The 22,399-nt window shown below is 46.4% G+C and overlaps 1 protein-coding gene across 1 annotated transcript in view; it reads left to right on the top strand.

Moving 5' to 3' along the window:
• Window positions 1-3,430: 3,430 nt before the first annotated feature.
• LOC117547065 overlaps window positions 3,431-22,399 on the top strand; it is a gene marked incomplete at its 3' end in the record, with an annotated part of 32,521 nt that continues 13,552 nt past the window's right edge. Inside the window, 1 exon segment of the mRNA XM_034217529.1 lies at window positions 3,431-3,553.

The following is a 22,399-nucleotide window of genomic DNA, read 5'->3' as shown; positions in this document are numbered from 1 at the left end:
ATCAGTTTACGTCTGTGAGGAGAGAGAGAGAGACAAACAAACCAAACATTTGACAAATGGGAAAATCATCCAATTGAAAATGCTCACAATGAGTTTTGCAAACCCATCCTACAGGAGAACAACTAACAACGCCTGCAGAGCGGAATTAGGCACATTTCTAAAGGAAGTGACCCCCACTCCTACCACCACAAAGCCCTGCAGCATCAAGAGATGAACAAGGGAAACCTGAAGGGTCCTGACACTCTGTTCACAAACCGGTTCTAACTGTGTTCTGCCTCAGGACCAGTCTGAGCCCACAACTATTAGAGTCAACCAAATTATAACAAAACACACAAAAAACTACCTCACTTATTGGAACACTAAAGAGAGAGAGAGAGAGAGAGAGAGAGAGAGAGAGAGAGAGAGAGAGAGAGAGAGAGAGAGAGAGAGAGAGAGAGAGAGGAGAGAGAGAGAGAGAGAGAGAGAGAGAGAGAGAGAGAGAGAGAGAGGGAGAGAGAGAGAGAGAGAGACTGGCCATAGAAACAGGCAGGTACAAGAAACATGGCTGCCAAAAGAGGAGCGATCATGCCAACAGTGTGGAGGAACTGCTGTGGAGACAGAGCAGCACTTCCTCACACAATGCCCAACTTTTGAAGCTATACGGAAACAATTCTTCCCAAAACTCAATCATAAGCATCCTCAAATATTTAAAAATGAAAAACTAAAAATACTTCTCGGGGAATATAAATCGGATGTCAAATGTTAAGCTTTAGAGCTACTTATCTCATCACACAGTGCTCGGTGAGTCATTTGCATTTATAGCAATACCAGAGATTGTCCTGAACATTTTGATATGTAACACATGGGGTGCCATGTATAACAAGTACATTTAAAAGATGATTTAAGGAAACATCTAAAAATCGAGAAAATACCCTTAGACTCCAGGGGTTAAATGTGCAACATGGAATCATTCGTTATAACAAATTATTATAACAAAACCTGGGTCCCTCAAGGTTTTAAGCTCAGTTAATAAGTGTGTAAAAAATAAAATAAAAGCAGAAACTGTAGATAAAAATAACTTTGCTTAGAAACTCAGCGTTATTTGTAAGGCTGAGGAGCACATCATTGATTAACTACATCATTTTGTGAGGTTACATGCGTTAAAAAGCCCATTAATCCACTGTGTTGTATATCAGTGTAGTCACAATCAGATTTTAAGCTAACGTTAGCGCCTCACTCCTGTTATTTGGGGACGTTTTAGCTAACGTTACCTGAGGTACTGTCACGTTTATCTCAGTGACTAGTCAAAACACTTTTTTCTTCTGACAGAAAAAGTAAAAAGACATAGTTTGAAACTACCACCCAGTAAATAAGCTAAGCTGCTAAACAAAGTTTTTATTTTACAGTTTTTCCTAGCTTACTGAAAATGCTACGGCTACATTGCAATACAAGAACGGTGTTTATTTGTTTCCATGATGTCTACATGGATGAAGAATTGAAGATGCTAAGTTTAACATGCAACGTTGAGGCCCACAAATGGTTTTAAACCAACTCATGGTGGTAACGTTAGCTTAATTAACTAGCGACAATAGATCAAATCTTTCAGTGCATTTGGGATTCCAGCCAGAAGAATCTGTGTTAGCAAAAACATGTTGCTTTGGTTTCATTCTGTCTCAATTCAAGGGCAGGTTTCAAAACCTATATCAATTTCTTCTTTGTTGTAATATTACAGTTTGCCAATCAATGATAGAAAAATGGTCTTGGTTTTTATAAATGACAAAACCGGCTACTGGAGAAAATCCATGCAAATCAATTTTTGGTATCACAATCAATCTTCCAGCCAAGAAGCCCTAGATCTTAACTGACAGAAACTAATTATGGTTTATTTTGTTGAGTGTTTGGAAGAATTTACCGGGCAGATAGGACAAGATGTAACAAAATGTTATTTTTAACTTGTACCTGTTAGAGTGGAGGTGGTGACAAAAACGACATTAAACCACGTCAGTGTGTCAGTTTCTGCTAAACTGGGAAACTTCATTTTAGTCTCTGTATAATCTCTACATTTTGTGATTTAATCCATAACACAGGCAACTGACCACCCAGGACAGATTAGTGTCTCCTCAAACAATAAGGGGTTGGGGGAGTCTTATTTCTATGAAACAGCTCTTATAACTGTTTGAGTAGCTGAATGTGTGTATTGGGTTAACATGTACATTCATACTGTATGAAGGAAAGTGTTTGTTATATTTTGCTTCCATGCTTCTCTTTAATATTTTAGTGGTATGAGAGCAGGCTGCTTCCTTCTCCCTGACGTTTTCAGACTCTATAAGAGGCATCGCTATATGTATTAAATAAAGATATTACATAACATGACCAAAAGTTTGTGGACAGCTTAACGTTGCTGACCCATGAAATACAGCCCAAGAATACAATTACACAAAGTACTGTTACTGTATGTGTCCACATTTTTTTTATCCACATGCTTTATTTCAGTAACATTTTGTAGAAATGGTAGAATGGGATTTTGTTTTGAAGAAGTTGTTAAGTTTCGTTTTAAATATAGTTTATAGTATAAGAATGCACTAAAAGCCATAAGTTCCTGTTTAGGAACTTATGACACATACTGTAGAATACAGTTGCACATGAAGTACATAAAAAAAGTATATTTTCACGTGTGATTTCCTGTATTTAACATAACGAAAATCAGAAAAAGACATGAATCTCTAGCATGTAACATTTCCCAAAAACTAATGTTTATATCTTAATATGTGTCACATGAAATCGGTACCTGAGATAATCGGGGGAAAGTGTAAATATGTCCCCTAAATTTCAAGGTATTTGCCCTTTAAAACACAACGAAGTGGGCAAAAATGCCTTCAAATTTAAAACATATCAAATAATTACATGTATGTAGCACCATTCTCACACAATTTCATTTAAAAAACCCTTTAAACAAAAGATTTTAAGATGACAAAAATCGCCCAAAATGTACCCGTTAAAAATATTTATTTTGAAATTGTGTTTTACATGTGATACATTCACATGTTTTGAGAGGGTGTAACGCTTGGTATTGTTATCTTGTCATTTACTACTGAAGTGTTTGGGTGGAGGAGTTCACACAGGCTTGAGGTTTTGCCTCCCTACAGATCAGACCACATGCCAACTTTTTATCTACTCACATCTTCGGTTTTTCTTTTGATATTTTTAAATATGTAGAAAAAGGCCAGTTCTTGCCTTTAAACATTTAACATCCCTATTACTTCTTGCATGTTCCCTCCCTGCAGCAGCTCCCCATACCCGCACTAACTGCTCCTCACTGACTCAGCATGTATGTGAAAGGCAGAGGGAAGGGGGCAGGGCTCTGAGATGTGAGCCTGCGAACTGGCTGAGTGTGAGCACTTGCAGGCGGGGAGTCAAAGGAAGGAGGGAGGGAGGCTCTGCTGGCCGGACAGGTCTGCACTGCTCTGCTGGAGATAAGGAGGGAAGATGAGAGGGAAGGAAGAAGGAATAGCAGAAAGGATGAGACAAGACAAACCATGTGGGAGGTGTGAATCCTCTAAACGGCAGTGAGAGGGTGAGTGTGAGATTGAGAGGAAGATTTTATGTGTAAATGTAGCTGTTTGTGTCTCTGGTGTGCTGTTGCCAGATCGGGTCGATCAGGAGACAGATTTACAACACGATACAAATGATCCAGATGTGCATGTCATGTTGTAGGACTCACAAACCCAATGACTAAGGCAGCACAACGTGGGGCACTTCAGTGTGTTTGTGTTTGTGGCTGTAAAGGCATGAATAACAGAACATGTGTGAAATTAGGAACTTCATATTTTTCCATCTAGCCATGTGTCATTACATGCATTTCACCAGTGCTGGGCTTTCAATTATTATCGTCATTGAACCTCAGCAAATATACATGATCATATGATGTAGTCTGAGCATGGTGTTGGAAAACCCTTTTAGTTTTACCCCTTTTACTGTTGATGTTGTTCGTGAAGCTTTAACCAAGTTAGATCCTAACAGCCCGTCTACACTACAGGCGTCAAAAAATGCTTTCAACGCTTCGCCCATTCATTTGAATGGGGTGACATAGGATATTTTCAAACTTCGCCGAACTGCATTGTGGGTAGCATGGCAAGGCGTTGCAAGCATCGCGAGCGTCTATCGGTGTCAAAAGTTGAACAATGTTCAACTTTTGAGGCTCGATGCTTGCTCGAAGCTGGCGTCAGCCAATCAAATCCCATTTATGCAAATCCCGCCAGTACAAGCGCTAGCCAATCAAACCGCGTGCAAGCTGGGAGAGCCAGACCGCAGTTCATTTCCTCATATTCCAAACGAGAAATTACGGTAGCAAATCACCCGGTTCTTTCCGACCAGAACTATTTACCGGGATACAAACCGGAGGAACCAGGCATGGAGGGAGGTGGCAGAGACAGTGGGTGAAACTGGTAGGTTTTCGCCTGTTTGGGGATTTTATATCCAGTTTACTTCGTTTTAACATTGCTATTTCTTTGTATGTCGGGGGCGGGAGATTCATGTGATTGGTTGTTGGTCGCGTTGCTCGCAAAAAATCGCCAAGCTTCAGACACGCCCAGCTTCAAGATTTGTTTATGCCTATAGTGTAGACGGGCCGTTACGGCCCGTCCACACTACAGCGTCTGCAGCGTCGACAGCTTCAATCTGCCCATTCACTTTGAATGGGGTGACGTCACGTTGCCGCTTTTTTTCGCCGAACTGAATTGTGGGTAGCAGAGCGGTCCGTCTCCGGCGTCTCCGGCGTCAGAAGTTGAACACTTCTGATGCCTGAGACGCCGGAGACGGACCGGGTAGCCAGCGCCAGCCAATCAAATCCCGTTTCGGAAAATCTGACAGATCAAGCCGTAGCCAATCAAACCGCGTCTAAGCTGGGAGAGATATCCCGCCGTTCATTTCTATATTTCAAAAAAAGATGGAGGAGAAACTAATTATCGCCGTAGCAAATCACCCGGTTTTGTATGACCAGACCCTCTTCACCTACCGGGATACAAACCGGAGGAACCAGGCATGGAGGGAGGTGGCAGAGACAGTGGGTGAAACTGGTAGGTTTTCGCCTGTTTGGGGAGTTTATATATATATTGCTCCCATAAAATCCCCGGGGGTTTTTGCTTTGTATGTCGGGGGCGGGAGATTCATGTGATTGGTTGTTGGTCGCGATGCTTGAATACAATCCCCAAGCTTCAGACACGCCCAGCTCCAAGCTTTTTTTGAAGCTGTAGTGTGGACGCTCCGTTACAGGCCGTACACACAGCAGCTTTTGGCGATTTGTCCACCGCTTCCAGCGCGTCTCCGCCCATTGACTTTGAATGGGGATGACGTCACTTTCCCTCGCTTGTCGCCGAACTGCATTGTGGGGGGGCGAGGCGAAGATTTCCAGGATTTCCAGGATTTTCAGGATTTCAAAGTTGAGCAATGTTCAACTTTTGAAGCTGAGCTGGAAGCGTCAGCCAATCAAATCCTGTTTATGCTAATCTGACAGTTCAAGCGCTAGCCAATCAAACCGCGTGCAAGCTGGGAGAACCAGACCCGCAGTTCATTCTATATTCCTAACAAAAATGGAGGAGAACTTAGTTATTGCGGTAGCAAATCACCCGGTTCTTTATGACCAGTCCCTATTTACTTACCGGGATACAAACCGGAGGAACCAGGCATGGAGGGAGGTGGCAGAGGCAGTGGGTGAAACTGGTAGGTTTTCGCTTGTTTGGGGATTTTATATCCAGTTTACTTCGTTGCTAGTTTACTTAATTGCTAGCAAGCATAGACAGTATCATTAGCCAGCATGGAATGTAGCATAAAATAGCACCATAGACATTAATCTCATAAATGTTCAAAATGTTAAAAGAAATAGTGGAGAAGAACTGGGGTTTTTTGCTTTGTATGTCGGGGGCGGGAGATTCATGTGATTGGTTGTTGGTCGCGAAATCCCCAAGCTTTCAGACACGCCCAGCTCCAAGATTTTCGAGATTTTTGAAAAGCTGCTGTGTGGACGTACCGTAAGAAACCGGCTGGCCCGGACAACGTAGAACCTTTCTTTTTAAAGATAGCTGCAGATTTGATTGCTCCACCTCTCACTACTCTTTTTAACCTCTCCCTCAGCACTAACACAATTCCAAAATTGTGGAAGTCAGCGTATGTCCTGCCTTTGCTAAAAGGAGGGGAGGCCACCTTATTAAATAACTATAGGCCAATCTCTAAGTTGTCAGTTCTGGCTAAGGTTCTTGAACGCTTAGTGAGTGAACAGGTAAAGGTGTTTTTATGTACAAATGACATCCTTTCTAAACATCAGTCAGGCTTCAGAAAACAACATAGCACCATCACTGCCACAATGAAAGTGGTGAATGATGTGGCGAGTATTTTAGATAATAAGCAGAGTTGTGCAGCTCTATTTATTGACCTTTCAAAAGCGTTTGACACCGTCGATCATCGCATTTTAAAGCAGAGGCTAGCTAGTATAGGCATGTCCAGCCATGCAGTAGGGTGGTTTGTGAACTACCTCTCTGAAAGGTCCCAATGTGTTCACTTTGATGGGCTGTCTTCTGAGTGGTTAAACATTGCTAATGGTGTTCCCCAAGGTTCTGTTTTAGGTCCACTTTTATTCTCCATATATATCAACAGTTTAGGTGAAAATGTGGATGAAGCTACTTTACATTTTTATGCGGATGATACCGTGTTGTACTGTGCAGGTCCCTCCATTAAGGAGGCTGGTGTTAAATTACAGGCTGTTTTTAACATTATTCAGACTCAGCTCTCTGAACTAAAGCTTCTTTTAAATGTTGAGAAAACCAAGGTAATGGTCTTTTCTAAAGCTAAAAATACACCAGAGCCTGTTTTAGATATTGTAACTACGCAAGGAATAAAACTTGAAGTGGTTACCTGTTACAAATACCTTGGTATCTGGCTTGATGATTGTCTCACTTTTAAACTTCATGTCAATAACCTGCTTAAAAAGCTGAGGGTTAGGCTAGGTTTCTTCTACAGGAACAAGTCCTGTTTCTCGCTTGAGGCCAGGAACAGGCTAGTCACTGTGACCTTTTTACCTGTGCTGGACTATGGTGATCTGATTTATATGAATGCACCTGCCAATTGCCTGGTCAAGTTAGATGCTGCATATCACAGCGCACTGAGATTTGTAACAAACTGTAAAGCATTAACCCATCACTGTACCCTGTATGCAAGGGCTGGTTTGCTTTCACTAACTGTACGGAGGCTCAGTCACTGGTACATTTTTATATACAAAGCCATGTTAGGGAAACTTCCATCTTATATCTGCTCCCTGATCTCACGGAAAATTGTAAGTGGCTACTGCCTGAGATCGAATGCTGTGGTTTTATTAAATGTGCCAACTGCTAGGACTGTCTTAGGGAAGACAGCTTTTAGATGCGCAGCTCCTCTGTCTTGGAATAGTCTGCAAATTAAATGGAAACTGAACAATCTGGTGCCACTAAATGTTTTTAAAGCTCGGTTGGATGCTACTCAATCGGAAGCTATAGGTACCTGTTTATGTGGATGATTATGTAAATGATGCTGTATGATGTCCTTTTGTTGTTCTATTTATGTTTTTATGTTTCATGTGGAACTACTTGAGCAGGTCTCCCTTGAAAAAGAGATCAATGATCTCAATGGGATTTATCAGTATAAATAAAGGTTTGAAATGAAATGAAATGGTCCAAATGTAAGATTCTGAGAATACTGCAATATAAAAGTAACAAAATATAAAGTTAGGGGTCTTCTGTAATGCACAACAGTGGACCACACTTCATTCATTTGCATCTTGTATTAGTGATATTGCTTCATTTGGCGTTGTCATTACTGTGTTGATGTCACTGCTTCTTTATTTTGTAGGAAATTATAAAAACCACTCGGCAAAGCAATGCAATTATATTGAAAGAGAGCCATGCCGACACAAGGCAATTCAAAGTGATTTGCAGGGGCATAGAAATATATGAACTATCGGAAATTAACAAAACATTAAAATACCATTTAGAGGAGTTTAAAAACAAAAAATAAACAGACCAATAAGTAGGGGCAGATTAAGAATGAGTTGTGTCTATTACTTTAAAGCTTTAGTAAGAAATAATGTTTTTACAATAAACTGAACTGAGTTTAGGCTTGGAACTAAAATAACATCGTCAACATGAGCAGTACAGCAAGTGTCACTGTATCCACATCCTAAACCATCTTGTTTTGTAGACATCAGAGCGGAAAGCGGATGGTGTTTTTCTTTAACTTAGCTCTGTTTGTTGCACTGAAAGAAACCGCTCATGCTTACGATAAGTCAAAAAACAGCCTATTCAAGAAAATAAATGGTGTTGCCGCCGTAGTTTTCAATACCAATGAGTTTGCAGAAGTTGAAAACTAAAAATACCACCATTCATTTGTACTGTATCCCTCCATCAACTAGTCAAGTTGCAGTCATGTCGGTTGTCACATGATGATTATTTCTTATGAGATAACTGTGGGAAATTGTTAAAATTAGCCAATTAATTCTTGAGTTATGGCCAAAAAAAACTGTTTTGTGATTTTAAAGTGACCTTTGACCCTACACCACCAAATTGTGATTAGTTCATGAGACCAGCTGGACTTGTTTGCCAAATATGAGATATCGAGAAGGAGAATGGGGACGACGAATAATGCGAAACTAATGGCTCCCACCATGTCTGTTAGTGGCAAAAGGCGAAAGAAAGACCCCAATATGTGTTAAATCTTGTCAAATTGTCAATTTGAACCTTAAGCTAGTTATCTTGATTGTTGGTTTGAACATTATATCTGTCTTTATCTAGAAAGGTGTTTTTGGTACAGCCTTAAATGTGAGAAAAAGGCCTTTATTTGTATTTGTTTTGCTTTGGCTGTTGTCCTTCCTGAAGCCTTGTACATTTACCCTGCATCAGAGAAGATAGGAAGAGCAAGGTCATCTCCTGGGGCTTGCTTTGAAATCTGAGACACTTTCTGTTATGTTGAAGATGTTGAAAGTAAGGAATCACAAACTGGAAATACATATTACAAGAACAATTGATTTTCTTAAAGGGTCACATCTCAGAGAGGACTTTTTGTGCACATGGCAGGTCAGAGAGGAGTGCTACATGCAGAGAGATGAAAAACAGCAGAGCAACTTTAACATGATTTGTCTGTCCTTCGAATAAAAAGCATATTTAATCTTGTTAGATTTTCCAAAAGTTGCAAAAAATAGGCGCTGTGTAAAAGAGTGACACGGCACTTAGAGGAGAGGGACTGTGCACGTTATCGGTAGATCTCCTCTTGTACATACTGTACAGCCTGAGGCAAATGAGTAATGTAGGTTATTGGGCTACATAAATACAATTTAATTTGATCTTTAAACAGGCATTACACTTCTACATTGCATGTCAGCCTTTTGCTGTATATCGAAGATCAGTTCCCACGAGCATGCAAGGTAGTGAGCGGAGGAGTTGTATAAGCTGCAAGGTCACGGCACATGTGGTGTCTCTCCCTTATTTGTCTCCAACAATAAGCCTCTTATTATTATTAATTTTCCTCACACACACTCTGTGTATCTGTATGAGTCAGAAGACCTGTCTCTTTTGTGTGAATGTGCAGTGAAGAAGCAAGCATGACAGCCTTTTATCAAACACACACAAATTAATCAAGAAATCTTTGACACTCACTTCTTTAAAGTCAGTTCACCCTCTTTATTCAGCCGCTTGGTTCATTATAATTCAGTACCAGTGGAAGATCAAACAGTATTTTTGTGTTACACTGAGCCCCCCGCCATTTCTTGGGAATTTGCACACTGTGCCAAATACAGTATGATGTAACCTAACGCTATGTAGAGAACTCAATAGTTGTGAATGCATGTTAAGGGGTTTTATTTTGCAATGTGAACGTGCCGCGTCACCCATTCACTTCATAAAAACCCTCTTAATCTCCCCGGCTTTAATGTGTCACTACCTAATAATGCACAACCTGTCATGTTGCTGAAATCAAAGCAGCTTGTGCACAGCGCCAGCAACAAGCAAGCTGGGAGCTAATATTAGCATGAGCACCCACCACCACCACCTGCCCCCCCCTTCGTATCCATGTGGAGCTAATATTAGATCTGCACATGGTGCCTGGGGTTTAATTACCTGTGCGATGGGACTCGTAAATGCACCACCAAAGACCTGATGTAGTTTATTATTGTGTGTGTGTGTGTGTGTGTATGTGTTTTCAAGCATTGTGACCCAGGAGGACAACAACACAAGGATGAGTCATCAGTTGTGTGCAGCTGTGGCCTTTTTTTGTTCGTCCAGGTGTGTTTGGTGGTGCTGAAGTTTTACATCTTGTCCTTCACATATATTGCTCCTATCAGGATTGTGCTTTTAAATTCTAAGCTAAGCTAACTGGCTGCTGGCTGTAGCTTCTAGGGCTGAACTCGATGTCGTTTTCTTTTTTGTTTAGATGGAGCTTTGAATGTATTTTGTCATACAGTATATTAGGACAACATCACCCTAAAAGTATAAAAAGACAATCCCCAAATAAAAGCCAGTCTGTTTCTTATCATGATTACTATTAAATCAACTTTCTTTAATGTATATACATTGGCAGTGTGTGCATCCTTTTGTGTGCAATAAGCACAAGGGCATTACATTTTTCTGACCACATTTTGAAAAGTTAAACGCTAACCAATATGGATTGAAGCAGAATATTTTGTAAGATACGAACATTTTAAAACTACTTGGTTAAGCCTCATTAGCATTCTATTTATTGCAGAGGAGAAAACAAATAATTACAAAATGCTGAACTGTTCCTTTAAGAGACACATTCTGAATGTCTTTTTTGACTCAATTGCCAAAAAAGAGAACACATTTTCAATCGATATCGCAAAAAATCTTGTTATTGGGATTTTTTTAGCATGATAACTATGTAGTAAAATGTTATAATATCGAGAGAAAATTCCTTGTTGATTAGTTAACACGTTTAGCTAATTCTGAATGAAGTGTTATCCTGGAAATCCAGCACAGCGTGGCAGGTGGCAATTGATAATAATCTGTTTCTATTGTAACTCCTGGCACAGCAGTGATGGTGCAACCACACACACAGCCAAACTGGACGGCTGTCAGAAAACTGTGATGGAAACGCAGCATGGGGGTGTTGAGATCAGAGAAGAAAAGAAAAGAACAATACTTAGACCAACAGCTATTTCATCTTAAATGCTTTTTCCTCCCTAATATTTATGCTCAGGTGGATTTAAGTTTGACAGAGCCACTTTATTCCAGTAAATATTCAGTATACAAACCTCTGAATTGTTTGTGCACTGATCCTAGATCATTGACAGTTTGCTGACATACCTTACTGAAGGATTATGTTGTAATAGCATCGTCATCACAAAGAGCTCTGGGCTTTACTGTCCTAATAAAAGAAATGATAACACATTTTGTTGCTAAAGCACTCACAACAAATTTATAAAATCATGACTGCAATGAAAATTAAAGTGGACCTATTATGCTATATTGGAAAAATATATTGTTGGGCCATACATGTACCTATACAAAACATGTCTGTGAAGTTTTTTGCTTAAAATACCAAACAGTTCACCCATTGTAGCCATGCCTCATACTGCTCATACCCCTCTTTTGCAGTCCTGTTTTAGAGAAACGCGGATTTTGGGTCCTTTGCTTGAAGAGAAAAATAAGAGGAGGCGGAGCTAATGCCTGATGAGAATTCTACTGGAGATAAAGTTAAATTCTGCTGTGATAAAACGCCGTCCTGTTCTAAACCACATCAAGGATTATTTCTGAAACAGTATGGAGCTCAAATGCTTTTTCGCTGCTTGAGTTCCCCGACGCACCGGGGACACATATTTATGTATAAAAGACATCACAAAGTGCATTTTGCATGATAGGTCCCCTTTAAATAAAACAAAACCAAGTTAAATGTAAATAAAATACCCAAACATTAAGATATATATCACATCAGAAATTATTTTAAAAGTGTCTTTGACGGATGTTCAGTTCTATTTATTGTTTTTTATAGTTTATTTGATTATTCTAGAATATAACCGTATTCAATTTTACTAAAGATATTTTATTTTATTTTATTTAGCCATCAGCAGGTTATAATCTTCAGGCTGTGTACGACCCCAGAAACCTCCACCTGTGAAAACCACATTATAAATCTATTAATCCATGTCTGATCGTTCGTATCTTTGTAAACATTGTTACTTTCTCCATTAGAATTGTAATCTTCACAGGTAGATACATCTAGAGTCAAATAGGAGAATGTGTCTGTGATTGAGGTGATCCTTTACACAGTTTGCTGGCTGCAGAGGAAGGGGGGGGGGGGGGGGGGGGTTTGTTTCTAACATGGTCCTTCCTGTAACTCTACACTCCCTCACACTTGCCCCTTTCACACCAACGCGTTTTCAGCTCCGGCTCGGAGCTGGAGCCTGAAAAATGCCGGGTTTTCCTGTTCACACCGCAGTGGCGCCGCCTCTTAGCTCCGGAATCCGGTTCACTTCCAGCTCCAAAAAATTGTCGGTCTAGAGGCAAGAGCTTCGGAGCTAAGAGGTGGCGTCGCTTACGTCTCTCTTACGTCGAGGCGTGCAGGAAACTAAACCCACCTCCCCTGAACATGGGTCGACTGTCATGCCTGCCAGTGCCTACAAGCAGTAGTGCTTATAAACACACTTTATAAAGTCAGGCAACACTAACCAGGCTTCGTGTGATTCTGTTTATTTGTACCTTACTTTGACCATCCGTTCACTGTTATTGATCATTGTGGAGAGAGGCAGACGTTTTGTTTTGTATTATAGCAGCTATCGGATGGAATCAATACATTGTTACAGGGTGGTTTAGGCTAGGTTGCAGCTCCACCCTGTGGACGTATTGTGCCTGTTGTGGTGACACGTTATTGGACATAATTCACCTTGCTTATTGTGTTGCCACACAGACCCTTTAGTGGGGAACACCTGTTGCTTTAGCTGCCATTCCTGCTAGCTCATCAGGCAGAGCAGTGCATGTGTTAACCTCTCTGATAGTAATGGATAATAAAGATTGGAACTCCATTCTTAATACACCGCCTCCGACTCTCTTTTCACGGCATTTTTCAGTCAGGTGACCCTGACTTTTCCGAGAAAGTTTCCGGAAAATTAACGAACATGGCTGAGCGCGATGTTTTCATAAAGCTGCCGGAATTCTGGGAGCACGCCGCGGAGGCATGGTTCACACACGTGGAGGCACATTTCGCCTGCCGACAGGTCCGTGACGGGGACTTGAAATACTACCATGTGGTAGCAGCGCCGGGGAGCTCCACGTCGTCCAGGTTGGTGGGATTTATCACAGACCCCCCCACACCATGGCAAATATGAGGCGATTAAGGCCCTTCTCCTTAAGACATTTAGCTTATCTGCTAAGGAGAGGGCCCGCCAGATACTTGACATTCAAGGCCTAGGAGACAGCAAGCCTTCTCAGCTAATGGAGAAAATGCTAAATCTGCTAGGGGTGGAAGATCCCCGGATATTATTCACGGAGATTTTCCTGCGTCACTTGCCTCCCCGGGTCCAGACGGCGCTGGCCAACACGCCTGTCACGGAGCCCCGTGCCTTGGCTGAGGAAGCAGATCGTTTTTTCCTGGCTACACAACAGCCCGGTGCAGAGACGTTAAAGGCGACGCTCAGCGGCCCATCTGCAGTCAAGAAAGCGTGGCGGAGGCAGGACACGGCTGTATCGAGCCGGCGTGGAGACACCGGAGAGTGCTTTTACCACGCACGTTTCGGGACAATGGCGAAGAAATGCATCGCCCCGTGCAGCTACAAACCCCCGGGAAACGGAGGGGCCGGCGCTCAGTAGTGGCCCTGAGCGTCGGCGGCACGTGCAGGCTCCTCTTCGTCAGCGACAGCGTTTCGGGGAGCCTGTTTCTGTGTGACACGGGCGCTCAACGGAGCGTAGTTCCAGCGTCGAGTGAAGACGTCACCCGGGGTGGGCACGGACCGCGATTGACGACGGCTAACGGTGGTCCCATTCGCACGTACGGCGTGAGGCCTATGTGTTTGTGCATCGGAGGACAGCGTTTCAGCTGGGATTTTGTGACAGCGGACATTTCTTTTCCCCTCCTCGGAGCGGATTTTTTGTGTGCTCATGGACTCTTAGTGGACGTTAAGAATAGGCGTTTGGTTGATGCCTTAACGTTTTCTTCCCTCGTGTGCACACTTGGCAGCGCAGCTGTCGGGCTCGCTGTCGGGGGCAGACACGTTTCTCAGACTGTTGGCCGAGTTTCCAGACCTGTCGCTGCCCACCTTCTCTGCGCTTACCACTAAGCATGGCGTGGAGCACCACGTCACTACCGAGGGGCCTCCTGTCTACGCCAGGGCCCGGCGGTTGAACCCTTCTAAGCTGGCTGTAGCGAAGGCGGAGTTCGCAACCATGGAGCGCCTGGGCATTGTCCGCCGCTCCGACAGTCCTTGGGCTTCTCCCCTGCACGTCGTCCCCAAACCGAAAGGCGGGTTCCGCCCGTGCGGGGATTACCGCAGACTCAACGACGCCACTACGCCTGACCGCTATCCGGTGCCGCACATTCAGGACTTTTCGGCGCATCTGGCCGGTACGGGGGTGTTTTCCAAGGTGGACCTGGTGCGTGGATACCACCAGGTGCCCATGCACCCTCTGGACATTCCCAAGACAGCAGTGATAACGCCTTTTGGACTTTTTGAGTTCCTGCGGATGGCTTTTGGACTCAAGAATGCTGCTCAGACGTTCCAGCGCCTGATGGATTCGGTGCTGCGGGACCTGCCGTTTGTGTTTGTCTACCTCGACGACATACTCGTCGCCAGCGCTTCAGTGCAGGAGCACCTGTCCCACCTCCGAGCCCTTTTCACGCGGCTCAACGAACACGGATTAATCATCAATCCTGCAAAGTGCCAGTTCGGGGTGTCTGACATTGATTTTCTGGGGCACCGCGTCACCATGGGCGGTGCGGCACCTCTGCCGGCGAAGGTGGAGGCTGTTGTGGCTTTTCCTCGCCCGCTCACAGCCCGGTCGCTCCGTGAGTTTCTGGGGATGGTGACCTTCTACCACCGTTTCATCACCCGGGCCGCACACATCATGCGGCCGCTGTATGAAGCATTGAAGGGCAAGACCCCCGTCCAGGCGATCGACTGGACGGCAGAGGCGGACGTCGCTTTTGCTGAGGTCAAGACCGCGTTGGCTCAGGCGGCTTTGCTGGCACACCCATCATCTACGGCTCCCATCTCCATCACCACGGACGCGTCGGACTACGCGGTCGGCGCGGTGCACGAGCAGTGGGTGGAGGGCGCTTGGCAGCCGCTCGCCTTTTTCAGCCGCCAGCTGACGCCCAGAGAACGCAGGTACAGCGCTTTTGACCGTGAGCTCCTGGGTCTTTATTTGGCCGTGCGGCACTTCCGTTTCATGCTGGAAGGCCGGGAGTTTACGGCGTTTGTCGACCACAAGCCACTCACTTTCGCCATGTCTAAAGTGGCGGAGCCTTGGTTGGCACGTCAGCAGCGGCAGCTTTCCTACATCTCTGAGTTCACCACAGACATTAAGCACGTGGCTGGCAAGTCGAACCTGGTTGCAGATTGCCTCTCCAGAGTCGTCATCGGAGCCGTCCAGTTGGGCCTGGACTATACCCGCATGGCGGCGGACCAGGTCACAGACCCCGGCGTCCAGGCTCTGAAGGTGGAGGGCGCGGGGCTGCGCTTGGAGGACGTGGTGTTCGGCGACGCGGGCGTTACCCTCCTGTGTGACGTCTCCACAGGCCTGTCGCGGCCAGTCGTTCCCGCCAGCTGGAGGCGCTCTGTGTTCGAAGCAGTGCACGGACTGTCACACCCCGGCGTTAAGCCTTCGGTGCGCTTGGTGGCCGCGAAGTTCGTCTGGCATGGGCTGAAAAAGGACGTGAGGACTTGGGCTGGTGAGTGCGTGGCTTGTCAGTGCGCCAAGGTGCACCGCCACACGATGGCCCCTTTGGAGCGTTCCCTGGTGCCTGAGAGGAGGTTTGACCACGTCAAATTGGTTGGTCCATTGCCCTCCTCTCAGTGCTTTTCCTACCTCCTCACCATGGTGGACAGGACGACCCGTTGGCCGGAGGCGGTCCCGCTCGTTTCGACGTCGGCCACGGACGTTGCCCAGGCCTTCATTGCAACGTGGGTGTGTCGTTTTGGCACCCCGTCGGACATTTCCTCAGACAGGGGCTCTCAGTTCACGTCCGAACTCTGGAACGCCGTGGCAGGCGGTTTGGGGGTTAAGCTGCACAGGACTACCGCTTACCACCAAAATTACGCACAGATTGAAAAGGAGAGCCTGAGCATCGTATTCGCCTGCCAACGCTTCCAATACTACCTATATGGGAGGGGTGATGTGACTGCAGAGACCGACCACCGCCCGCTGGTGTCCATCTTCACCAAGCCCCTCCTCAGTGCGCCAAAGCGCCTTCAGAGCATGCTCCTCACACTTCAGAACTACTGCCTTGCGGTGGTATACAAGCCAGGCCCTGAGATGTACATAAGTGACACGCTCAGCAGAGCCACCACCCCGCCACAGAGAACAGACACACTGTACCAATGTGAAATGGTCTGCAGCATGCAGCAGGAGCAGGGTGATACGGCGGCCATTCAGCAGGCAGACTATTTAAATGTCAGCAGTCAACGCCTGGCACAGATTCGGACACACACTGAGGAGGATGTGTGTCTTCAAACACTTAAGTCTGTCGTGCTGGAGGGATGGCCAGGACACAAAGAGGAGACCCCTGTAGCCGTCAGGGACTACTGGGCCATCAGAGATGAGATAAGTGCACAGGATGGCGTGCTCTTCAGGAGTCAGCGGGTCATCATTCCAAAAGCTATGCGCCCGGAAATGCTGAGACGGATCCACTACAACCACGTGGGGGGCGAGGCGGGCTACAGGCAGGCCCGTGATACACTTTACTGGCCCGGTATGCAAGGGGAAGTCAAGGATTATGTGCAAAAGTGCTCTGTGTGCAATGAGTATGCACACGAACAACAGAAAGAGACTATGATGTCACACCCGCTCCCCACACGTCCCTGGCAGCTAGTAAGCATGGATCTGTACAGCTACGCAGCACAGAACTTCTTGCTCGTGGTGGACCATTATTCTGACTTTTGGGAGATCGACCTGCTCCCTGACTTATCAGCGGACACCACGATCCGTAGATGCAAGGCACAGTTTGCACGCTACGGTGTCCCAGACAGGGCCATTTCTGATGGTGGAAGCCAGTTTGCCGGTGGAGAGTTCCGGGCGTTTGCGAGAGAGTGGGGTTTTGAGCATGTCATGTCCTCACCGAGGCACCCAAAGGCTAACGGCAAAGCAGAGTCAGCAGTGAAAATTGTAAAGAGCCTGTGCAGAAGGGCAGACCGTGCCAAAGAGGACCCCTGGAGGGCCATATTGCATTGGAGAAATACGCCCACTGAGGGTATGCATTGCAGCCCAGCACAGCGGCTTATGTCGCGGAGACAGAGAACCCTTCTCCCTGTGGCCGACCAGCCACTGGTGCCTCAGGTCGTCATGGGTGTTCCTGACAAGCTGAAAATGAAACATCAAGCAGCAAAGCTGACATATGACAGATCTGCCAAGGATCTGCCGGAGCTGAACGTCGGCCAGCCCATACGGATGAAGCCACTCCCAGGAGACAGGACGGGCCGATGGAGGAGAGGTGTGTGCCTTCAGCAGTTGGGACTCCGGTCCTATCTGGTCGGTGTGGAGGGGACCACGTATTGGCGCAACAGGGTTGATCTTCGACCAGCAGAGGCGGCTCTTCTCCAGCCGTCAGTTCTCCCAGAATCGGCCCCGGAGCAGCCTGCGAGTGGGGGGAGCGCCAGAGAGGTCGTCGGCGTCTCCAAGGCCATCACCCCCGGGGTTGTCGCGGTCTTCCCCGCAGACTGGGGATACACCATGCCTTGAGTTACAGGGCCGGGCTTTCTCCCGGAGCGGACGGCTGATTAGACCTCCTGACAGACTTGACCTCTAGGTCACACACACACACACACACACACACACACACACACACACACACACACACACACACACACACACACACACACACACTTGGACTGTGCGCACTCAAACACACATGGACGATAAAGATTGAAAAAAAAAAAAAAGGAAGTGGAGAGATTGTAAAACAAATGTGATTGATTGTTCTGAGTTTATTGCTGATGTGTTCGGATCCGGCTATTATTGAAGTGTCTCTGCTATGTGCACTATTTGTTGTTGAAATCATTTGATTAATGTTCTGATTGAAGGTCAACAGTTTAATGGCAGTATTGATCATGTGTTGTTACTTAACAAAAGGAAGGGAGATGTTACAGGGTGGTTTAGGCTAGGTTGCAGCTCCACCCTGTGGACGTATTGTGCCTGTGTAACTTATATATATATCTGCCTCATGTAATATACTTCATTTGTATGATTGCCTGCTCAATGTGAATACACGGCGTTGAGACACAGCCTGAGTTGCCTTGTTTATTAATGCACATACATCTACATCTACATGGGCTGCACAGGTTGTGGTGTCCGACTATCACAAGTAGAATCATAATAAAAATACGCCGGTAAAATGTGCCTGTAGAAAACGGTTTATGCCACAATAGGATAGCAATAGCAAGCAGTCAGTTTAGCTTCGGTTGCTATGCTAACATCACCCATTTTATACCAGAGAAACTTTCATAACAGCGTTGTGATGCCAAACAGCGTCAATTCAGACTGACACACATTCACTTAGGCTAAAGGGAACTGGGGATATGTATCAGCTGCTTGTGTGAGTCGGACAGTGAATAGCCTACTTTAGAGCGGCCGCTGCGGTGTGAGCTAACCGGGAGCTAACGGGAGAATAAACTCCCGTGGAAGAGCAGCCAGCACTGCATCGGTCGGTAAATGCCGCAGAAACACATTAATAAACAATGAACCATGGCACTCTGGAGAAAAGTATAAGGTTGGAGAAGTCGTTATTTAATTTAATCTGGCTTCGTGTGATTAAAAGCAACACGATCATCGACCCGACGCAGTTCCCCGTTGTTGTTGTTGTTGTTGTTGTTGTTGTGAGCGCCGTAACGCCGTTGGGGAGCAAATCAGCGATGTAAACGGTGACGTCATGACGCAGCAGCGGCAGCACCAGTCGGGCTCTGGGCGGTGTGAACAGAGCGGGAGCAGAAAAGGGAAACCGGAGCTGAACCAGAAAAGCTCTAGCTCGGAGCTAGAAAGGGAAAAGCGCTGGTGTGAAAGCCGCAAGCCTGCAACTGTGGCAGTCTGACAGCACAGCTCTCTCCTTCATACATGACTCTCTCATCCTGATTTCCTCTCATTGACTCTCCTGCTCTACATCCATCTCTCATGCTCCTTCTCACACCCGTCCTTATCTGTCTCTCTCCCATCAACATCTGCCTCAGATGATAAATGAATGGATCTAATGAAGTTCAGGCCCATCAACTGCTTCCCAGAATCGATACCAGCTGATGTAATCCGACAGACTTCCTCTCTGGACAAAGATGACAAATCATATGTAATAATATGATATGGATCTGTTCCTCCACCAGCACATTTATGAAGAAACCAAGAGGATGAAACCCCCATTTACTGTATGTGCATGTTCTTTTCTTATTGATTCTAAACTAAAACAACAGAGAAACAGGTTAAACCATCTCGTTTGCAAACAACAAAACTGTGCATGTGAGCCAATATCAGTCAGGACACACTGCTGGGTCTCAGCTGGTACACCTACGCTGTTTTTTATTATCACTAACACAACTCAGGATTCTCATTTACATATGATGTTTTACTGTCAGAGAATGTGAAAGTAATCGAATCACTATTTTATGATCCGACAAACTAATAGATCTCCTACATTTCATTTGTAATCGTAATGTGCCTTAGGAGACTTAGGATACATTATTATCTCATGGATCCTGACCTTAATTTGACACAATAAAATATGAGGACAGTGTTGTTCGATTAATTCACTAAATATTGTTTTAGCAAAGCTACACATAAACACACCAGCTAACCGAGGACGGAGAGAGAAGTGAAGAAAAACTAAAGTTGATTGAGTGTAGCATCTTATTAGTAATTATAATAATAATAATAATATATCTCTGAAGAACCAGCACCTTACCGTGGTAGAGAGGTTTGTGTGCCCTGATGAACCTGGGGGCTGTGTTGTCTGGAACCTTGTGTTCCTGGTAGGGTTTCCCATGGCAAATTGGTCTCAGGCAAGGGGCCAGACTAAGATTGGTTCAAAAGACCTCATGAAAGACGACACAAGAAGTGAGGATACCCGGCCCGGAGGAAGCCCGGGGTCCCCTTCTGGAGCCAGGCCCAGAAGGAGGACTCGTCGGCGAGCGTCTGGTGGCCGGGCTTGCCACGGAGCCCGGCCGGGCCCAGCCCGAAAAGGCAACGTGGGCAACACCTCCGCTTCTCCGTCCCGCGGGCCCACCACCTATGGGAAACATCGATGGGGTCGGGTGCGCTGCCAGAAGGGTGGCAGTGAAAGCGGAGGGTCTCGACGGACCAGACCCGGGCGACAGAAGCTGGCTTTGGGGACGTGGAACGTCACCTCTCTGGGGGGGAAGGAGCCGGAGCTTGTGCGGGAGGTGGAGCGTTACCAGTTGGATCTGGTTGGGCTCACCTCTACGCACAGCGTCGGCTCTGGAACCTTACTTCTGGATAGGGGTTGGACTCTATTCTTCTCCGGAGTTGCTCAAGGTGTGAGGTGCCGGGCGGGTGTGGGGATACTCACAAGTCCCCGGTTAGGTGCTTCGTTGTTGGAGTTTACCCCAGTGGACGAGAGGGTCGCCTCCCTACGCCTGCGGGTTATGGGGGGGAAAACTCTGACTGTTGTGTGTGCTTATGCACCCAACAGCAGTTCAGAGTATACGGCCTTCTTGGAGACCCTGGAAAGAGTCCTGTATGGGGCTCCTGAAGGGGACTCTTTAATCTTGCTGGGAGACTTCAACGCACATGTGGGCAATGATGGAGACACTTGGAGGGGCGTGATTGGGAGGAACGGCCCCCCTGATCTGAACCGGAGTGGTGGTTTGTTACTGGACTTCTGTGCTAGTCATGGATTGGCCATAACAAACACCATGTTCGAACATAAGGATGCTCATAAGTGTACGTGGTACCAGAGCACCCTAGGCAGAAGGTCCATGATCGATTTCGTTATCGTATCATCGGACCTGAGGCCGTATGTTTTGGACACTCGGGTAAAGAGAGGGGCGGAGTTGTCAACTGATCACCATCTGGTGGTGAGTTGGGTCGAGTGGCGGGGGAAGCCTCTGGATAGACCTGGTAAGCCCAAACGTGTAGTTCGGGTGAACTGGGAACGTCTGGAGGAGGCCCAAGTTCAGGAGGCCTTCAACTCACACCTCCGGCGGAGCTTTTCGGGCATTCCTGTGGAGGTTGGGGACATTGAACCAGAGTGGTCGGTGTTCAAAGCCTCTATTGCCGAAGCCGCGGCGGGGAGCTGTGGTCTCAAGGTCCTAGGTGCCTCAAGGGGCGGTAACCCTCGAACCTCCTGGTGGACACCGGTGGTCAGGGAAGCCGTTCGACTGAAGAAGGAGGCCTTCAGGGATTTGTTATCCCGGGGGACTCCCGAGGCAGTTGCAAGGTACCGACAGGCCCGAAGGGCCGCAGCCTCATCCGTGGCCGAGGCAAAGCAGCGGGTGTGGGAGAAGTTCGGAGAAGACATGGAGAAGGACTTTCGGGCGGCACCAAAGTTGTTCTGGAAAACTGTCCGACACCTCAGGAGGGGGAAGCAGGGAACCATCCAAGCTGTGTACAGTAAGGATGGGACGTTGTTGACCTCAACTGATGGAGTGTTAGGGCGTTGGAAGGAACACTTTGAGGAACTCCTGAACCCGACAACTCCGCCCTCTATGTTAGAGGCAGAGCTGGAGTATGACGGGGGATCAACACCAATCTCCCGGGGGGAGGTCACTGAGGTCGTCAAACAACTCCACAGTGGCAAAGCCCCGGGGGTGGATGAGATCCGCCCGGAAATGCTGAAGGCTCTGGGTGTTGAGGGACTGTCATGGTTGACACGTCTCATCAACGTTGCGTGGAAGTCGGAAACAGTACCGAAGGAGTGGCAGACCGGGGTGGTGGTTCCCCTTTTTAAAAAGGGGGATCAGAGGGTGTGTGCCAATTACAGAGGCATCACACTACTCAGCCTCCCCGGGAAAGTTTACTCTAAGGTACTCGAAAGGAGGGTCAGGCCGATTGTCGAACCTCAGATTGAGGAGGAACAATGCGGATTCCGTCCTGGTCGTGGAACGACGGATCAGCTTTTTACTTTCGCAAGGATCCTGGAGGGGGCCTGGGAGTACGCTTATCCGGTCTACATGTGTTTTGTAGACTTGGAGAAGGCGTATGACCGAGTTCCCAGGGAGTTACTGTGGGAGGTGCTGCGGGAG

This window comes from Gymnodraco acuticeps, unplaced genomic scaffold, assembly GCF_902827175.1.
Source record: "Gymnodraco acuticeps unplaced genomic scaffold, fGymAcu1.1, whole genome shotgun sequence".
NCBI lineage: Eukaryota > Metazoa > Chordata > Actinopteri > Perciformes > Bathydraconidae > Gymnodraco > Gymnodraco acuticeps.
Note: the sequence above shows the minus strand (reverse complement) of the source record. Positions and strands in the feature narration are given on the sequence as shown.